This window comes from Poecilia reticulata, linkage group LG17 (genome assembly GCF_000633615.1).
Source record: "Poecilia reticulata strain Guanapo linkage group LG17, Guppy_female_1.0+MT, whole genome shotgun sequence".
Classification (NCBI taxonomy): domain Eukaryota; kingdom Metazoa; phylum Chordata; class Actinopteri; order Cyprinodontiformes; family Poeciliidae; genus Poecilia; species Poecilia reticulata.
This window is the reverse complement of record NC_024347.1, coordinates 6,106,597-6,113,752: the sequence shown is the minus strand read 5'-3', so window position 1 is coordinate 6,113,752 and position 7,156 is coordinate 6,106,597.

The following is a 7,156-nucleotide window of genomic DNA, read 5'->3' as shown; positions in this document are numbered from 1 at the left end:
GTGGATTTTGTCCCTGTCATATGGTTGTCCCCTGAGCCCCCACTGAGGTTCCTCCATTCCCGACTCACCAGTGTGACCACACCCTGTGGAGCCCCCTCTTCACCCTTATTTAGTAATAAACTTGTGTACTGAACACTTGTCTTGGCTGCGTTTTGGGTTCTGGCTGATTTTGCTTGTACATTACAATATGATCTCGCCAGAATGAACCCACAACCAAATCCAGATTGGTGTTCTAAGGTGGAAGGTGCCATTACTGGCCTAGAAAGTAATGTCCAGGAGATTTTACAGGGACTTTTGTCTCTAAGGGCTTCTCAAGCCAAAGCTAGGCCCTCCGTTACACCGCCACGTCCTCTTGCTTTCACTCCCTCAGTTAACGCTAACAACGAACCTAAGATTCCATCCCAGAGCGTTTTGATGGGGATCCCGAACAGTGCAGACCTTTTTTAACCCAGTTTTCTCTGCTTTTTGAACTCCAGCTATCTCTGCCTTCCCTTCTGAGTGGGCCAAGGTGGCCTACACTATCTCTCTGCTATCTGGTAAGGCAAAGCAGTGGGGAACTTCTGAGTGGGAGAATGATACCGACAGCTGTGACTCATTTTTTTATTTTTCTGATGAAATGAGGGTTTTTGATCCAATCCGTCCTGAGGGAGGCTGCCAGGAGACTGTTTTCTCTCAAACAGGGCTCTCGACCTGTTACTGACTACATAATCAATTTCCATGCCTTGAAGTCCAGTTGTCTTTGGAATAATGAAGCCCTGTTTGTTTTTTATCAGGGCCTGTCAGATGAAATCAAGGATGAGATTGCTACCCGTGACGCTCGAGGCCTTAGAAAGGTTTGCCACGTGGATTGATCAATGCCTTCGTGAACGTAAGAGGGAGAGGTCTTCATCTAATGATCAAATAAGGGTCTCAACTGTCCAGGTCAGTCCCTGGACAGGTTGATGCTTCTGACACTGGGGTTGTTGCAGTGCTGTCTCAACAGTTTGCAGATGATGCCAGGATACATCCTTGTGCCTTTTTTTCTCGTCGGCTCTCTGCCTCCAAGAGAAACTACGACGTTGGAGACAGAGAGCTGTTGGCTATTAAACTAGCATTGGAGGCACTGGCTGGAGGGGTCCACACTTCCTTTTACTGTGTGGACAGACCATAAGAACGTGGAATACCTCAAGTCTGCCAAGAGACTGAACCCATGACAGGCTAGATGGACACTATTTTTAGCAGATTTGACTTCACTCTGGCCTATCGACCTGGCAGCAAGAACGTCAAACAAGATGCCCTTTCAAGACTTCATCAGCCTTCTGCCTGTTCTTCTGATTCTGTTAACCATGACTACATCCTTCCCTCCAAGACCAGGTAAGCTCTAACCAGAATAGAGACCTTGCTCAAGAGGAGTCATCTGAAACAACCAGCTCAATGAACTAAGGGTCTTCTGTTTGTTCCTGAAGAAATGGTGTCTAAGGTCCTTCAGTTCTGTCGTGGCTCTAAACTTTTTTTGTCACCCAGGTATTACAAAGACTCTGGCTGTGGTCCAGTCAGGATTCTGGTGGCCCACTCTGAGAAAGGACACAAGAGTTTGTCATCTGCTCCAGAGTTAAGCCCTCCAGACGACCCCCAGCTGGTCTACTGAGGGCTCTGCCGATTCCACATCGACCGTGGTCCCACATCTCGATGGATTTTGTCACCGGCCTGCCTCCCTCTCAAGGTAACACGGTACTCCTCACTGTGGTTGACAGGTTCTCCAAGATGATCCACCTCATTCCTTTACACAAGTTGCCTTCAGCACCTGATCTCGCTAAGGTGATGGCTCGAGAAGTGTTCATGGCATTCCCCGCAACATCGTGTCTGACAGAGGACCACAATTCATTTCCCGTTTTTGGGGTGAGTTTTGCACCCTTCTTGGCATTGATGTCAGTTTCTCTTCAGGTTTTCACCCTCAGACGGATGGTCAGACAGGATGAATCAGGAGGTTGAGTCCAAGTTGCGCATCCTTTGCATGGATGCTCCTAGTCGCTGGTCTCAGAACTTACCTTGGGTAGAGTTTACCATCAAGTGCCATGGGTCTGTCACCATTTCATGTTGTTTATGGCTATCAGCCGCCCATTCTCTGTTCAAGAGGGAGCCACCCGGGTTCCTGCTGCCCATTTATCAGCGCGTCGCTGTCTCAGAGTCTGGAGAAGGGCCAGAGCTACTCTCTGCAAGACCTCTGCTGTTTATGCCCAGAATGCCAATCACCACAGATCCCTGGCCCCTAGATACCTGGTCGATCAGAAGGTGTGGTTATCCACCAAGGATCTGTTCATCAAGGTAGAGAACTGCAAGGTGGCACCCCGTTTTGTGGGCCCATTTCCTGTTACAAAGGTTGTTAACCCAGTAGCTGTGCATCTCAGACTGCCGCCTTCATTGCGTGTACACCCCACCTTCTACGTCTCCAAGGTCAAACCAGTGATGTCGTCCAGGCTTTGCCCTCTGGCCAGACCCCCTGAACCCCCCCGACTCATTGATACGGCCCCTGCCTTTAAGGTTAGGCGGTTGCTACATTCCCGACGTTCGGGCCATGGCATCCAATATCTTGTGGACTGGAAAGGTTATGGTCCTGAGGAGAGGTCCTGGGTTCCTTCTCGCCTGGTCCTGGATAAGGACCTCATCCGCGACTTCCACCACCGGTATCCGGACCAGCCCAGAGGGGCGGCGTGAGCCGCCCCTTGAGGGGGAGGTGATGTCATGATTTCAGCTCTACCTTGAGTGTGCTGATTACTCATTACCCTGACCTGCACTGTGCTGCTCCTTATTTAAACAGCTGCTCGTCACCAGCTCAATGCAAGATCATCTGTTACCACAGTCACAGCTTTCAAGCCTTGTTCCAGTGAGTCTTCTGGTTTTCTGATCCTGCCTGTTTTTTGACCACAGATTTTGGCCTTTTCCCTCTGCTGTAAGAAGAATTCTGACCTCCTGTTGCTGAACCCTGCCTGCCTCTGACCCTGCCTCCAGTTTTCTGTTTATTGGATTTACATTGCCTGAGAAGCTCCTGTGCATGACCCTGGATTGTGTCGACGACTAAGTCTCTGATTTGTGGATTTTGTCCCTGTCACATAGCTGTCCCCTGAGCCCCCACTGCCCATTCACTCTACCCTCCCCAAGCTGGTTTCCCAACCCCTGTGGTTCCTCCATTCCTGACTCACCAGTGTGACCACACCCTGTGGAGTCCCCTCTTCACCCTTATTTAGTAATAAACTTTTGTGTACTGAACATTTGTCTTGGCTGCGTTTTGGGTTCTGGCTGATTTTTGCTTGTACATTAGTTTTGTTGAAATATAAATATAGCTTGAAAACTAAATATTTATCTCAGACTTAAGCACTTACTTGAGAACTAAATATTTAGCCTCCTAACCAAATATTTAATTTCAAAAATGCAAATTTGTAAACTAAATATTTAGTTTATGAATTATATATTTAATTTGGAACTCTGACATTTCTAAATGTGTGGTGAAAATATGACTTTGAAAAATGAACACCTACATTTTTTTTCTTTTTGATAAGCTAAATAAACCAAAATATTGCTAATTTTTTACTGTGTACGTTTACAATTGGCACCCCATATTTTTCCTGTGGGTTAAGCCAGCAGCAGGGCGTTCCTCCTGCAATATATAACAGTACGCCTCAGTATGGACCGGCTCCAATGCCAGCTGCAGCTTTCAGATCAAAATAACCTGATCTGCTAATCCAATCACTCAACTGCTCTGACACTTTGTTTCTGGGCGGAACCTATGCTGCTGCAGAATAGTAACACACACTCCGTCAGCAATACTAAAGCAGCTATTGGCGATGTCAGGTCAGCATATTTACCTTTGAACTTTGACTCATTTTCTCACGTTCTGGACTGTAAAAACGCAAGCATCCTGATGCTGAGTTTACCATGTAATCCCCCGTAATCTGCCATAGTTCTGGAGGTATTTTCCCTCTCACTGCGCTGTAACCCAGAGCAGAAGGAAACACACACACATCTGCATGAGTTGCACTTGTTAGACTGGATGCACCAATCAGTTCTGATAAAGATGCTGCTGCCTAAAAGCAACAGAAGGGATCTGTTTGGATCATTTGATTGTGACAGGGCAAAATGCACTCAGTGAATGTTTGTGAGAACCTTTACATGTCGGCTCCTTTTAACCAACACCACTCACATGCGCAGGCACACACACCAGCATACTCAGGCCATGTGAGCCTTAACGGATAGCTAATGAGCTCGGCGTGTCTTAGAGGTTTTTCTTCCAACTTAGCAGCTAGTCTAAGTCCTTAATGTATATGCTGGTTATGTGTGAACCTTCTAGCAAACCCTGCGTGTGTGTCCCCATAAACACCTTAGAAGTCAAAATGGTCTCCAAAATCGCAAAGGCATGTATGCGTGTTTGTTTCATGCCATTTTTGTTTGATTTTTCCAATGAATTTGGTCAGCAGTTCACCATCACTGACATTCTCTAATACCTGGATTCTGTACCACACACAACAGATGAGGGTCTCCATGGGAACAGGGTCCTCTCCAATAGATTTCTCAGGGTTTGCTGCTGCAAAAATAAGCATGAGTTTCTCCATCTGCTGCCTCCACTGACCGCTGGGGAACAGCTGTGTTTGGTACAAAAACACACACGCACACACACTGAGCCTCTATTTTTAGAAATCTAACTTTGAAACCTTTTCTTTTGACAGGTTGACATGATTTTGTGAGGTTTTGTATTTGAAAACTTTGTCAAAACACAAGATGAGGCCTGTGTTAATGTTCTCTTTTTGATGGTGGATTTTCCTGCGATAGATTGGTGACCTGTCCAGTGTGACCTCGCCTCTCACCTGTTGAGATAGACACCAACACCCGTTACGACCCCACTATGGTTGAGGGCTGTGTCCTCCTGGAAGGTGAACCTCCACCCCAGCCTCAAGCGTTTAAGTCAAGTAAAGTTTAATTGTATAGGACATTTCAGCAACATGGCAGTTCAAAGTGTTTTACACCATAAAAACAAACGGTAACCAATTATAAAACAAGCAATCAACATTACATTTTGTCAAATCAAAGTCATTGATCCAATATGTCAATACCTATATCAATCCAACCCTGACATCAGGGTTGGATTGATAATAGGGTTTTAATATTCTTACTCCAGTTTAAGATTCCTTCTTGAAATTTTACTTTTAGGATTGTAGTTTCTCATCTCTACTTTAAAAAAAAAATCCTTTGATCTACTCTCAAATTACATATATGTTTTGTACTTTGATTATTTAGGAAAAACACACAAAGTTGTTTTATTTTTTTATTGTTTCTATTGTTCTACTTGTTATGTTAATATAATAAAGTATTTTATTGACAACTATAAACTTTGTCCAAAGGTTTTAACAAAATAATTCAGAGGAAAAACCACAAAAACAGATAAATGTCAGAAGTTTGTTGATGTATCAAACTTAAATGATAGAAAGTATCGGTATAGGTATTGGTGATAGTGACCCTTGATTTACTTGGTATCGGATCGATACCAAAATATGCAGCATCACACACCTCGACTCTCTGTAGCAACCTGTCAACAATGGCATTGCTCTTTGTTACTGAAGGTGGACATGCTGGATTTTTTTCTATTCCGTTTCAAATTTGACTTGTTTCCTTGTTGACCTGAGTTGCTCACTCAATGAGATCCACAAACAAAAATGATCAATTAATGTTGAAAACAAAGTTGCAATGCAACTTTCTTCCTCAATCTTGCTTTCTGTAGAGCTCTTAAATAAAGTAAAAGATGATAAACTTCCTGTATCTAACTAGCTGTTACCCATCTAATCATTTCTTCTTCTATTGTAAAACATTTGCAAAGCACCCCTGTTTCTGAAGTTTCCCCCAGATCTCCATGTCACTGGCTGAAGCGGATCATAGAAACTTTCTGAGATCAACCAAAATGTGGTTGGGGGAACTGCTTCTCTCTGTACTGTCCCCTCTTAAAGGGAAAGTTCAGAAGTGTGTACTTTAAAAGCCGCTATATTCAGGAAATGGTCTTCTCTTAAAGCCTCCCTGTCTCTTCTAAGGGACAACTGAAGGAGTGTCTCTGAAGCTGCCAAAAATATTCCCAGTGAGAATGTTTTCATGTGCTGGTTTCTGGTGTTGGACTTTCTATTTCTTAATTATTATTCTTCTGTAAAACCGCTGACTGCATTTTCCCCAAAATGCTGCATACATAGCTGCTCCCAACTAGGCGGGGCCTGAATAAGATGCCAACGTCTCCTCTGATGACTGAAATATGAATATATCTCATTTAACTGTTTACATCTGTCACTGCCATGATTTTAGTGATTCACAACATGAACAGATTTACTTGTGTGATTTCAATTCCTTTTCTTATTTAATGGAAACCCCTCAATACCAAAATAGTTTTTTTTTTATTATATTTTTTTCGAAATTAGCATAGTATGGAAAAGGTTGTGTGCACATTTGCCATGGAAACACAGCTACAGATAACTTATAGAAAGATTAGGTCATTGTGATGCTGCACAATACATAAGAACTCCTGTTGTTCATGCTACACCTGTCCCTTTATTCACTTAGCAGCTTGTTGATAACCTAGCTGAGCTGTTTCCTTTGCAGAATGTATATTTTGATAACTTTTTTCTGAAACTTTTTCTGTTTAGCTTCAAGCAAACATGATGGATATTTTTGAAGAATCTTTCTATCTGTAAAATCACTAAGCAGTCCAGCTCTATCTCCCCACTGCTTTACAGGATGTGAAATGAGGTCAAAGGCTCATCACCATTTCCTGTGGTCTTTTGTTGTTAATTCATAACCATATTCATAACTGACAGTTTATTGTTGATTGTTTTTGCTATGTCTATAAGAAGTATTTCTTCATTTTAATTCCTTAATTCTACCTCCATGCTGACTGCCGGAATGAAGTTTGCGTCATGGGAAGCAGTATTTGCTTTATGCCAAACATGTTCTGTGTTCTACTGTCTAAGTACTGTCTAAATTTTAGACTCATCTGTCCAAAGCATATTACTGCATAAGTCATTCCCTTTGGTAAATCTCAGAATGCGCTTTGTTTTTTGTTCTTGCATTTTTCCCTGAAAACAAAGTTTGTACAGTCTGTCAGATCCAGGTGTTTTGCAAGTTGTTTTGACTTTTCTCCACTTGTACA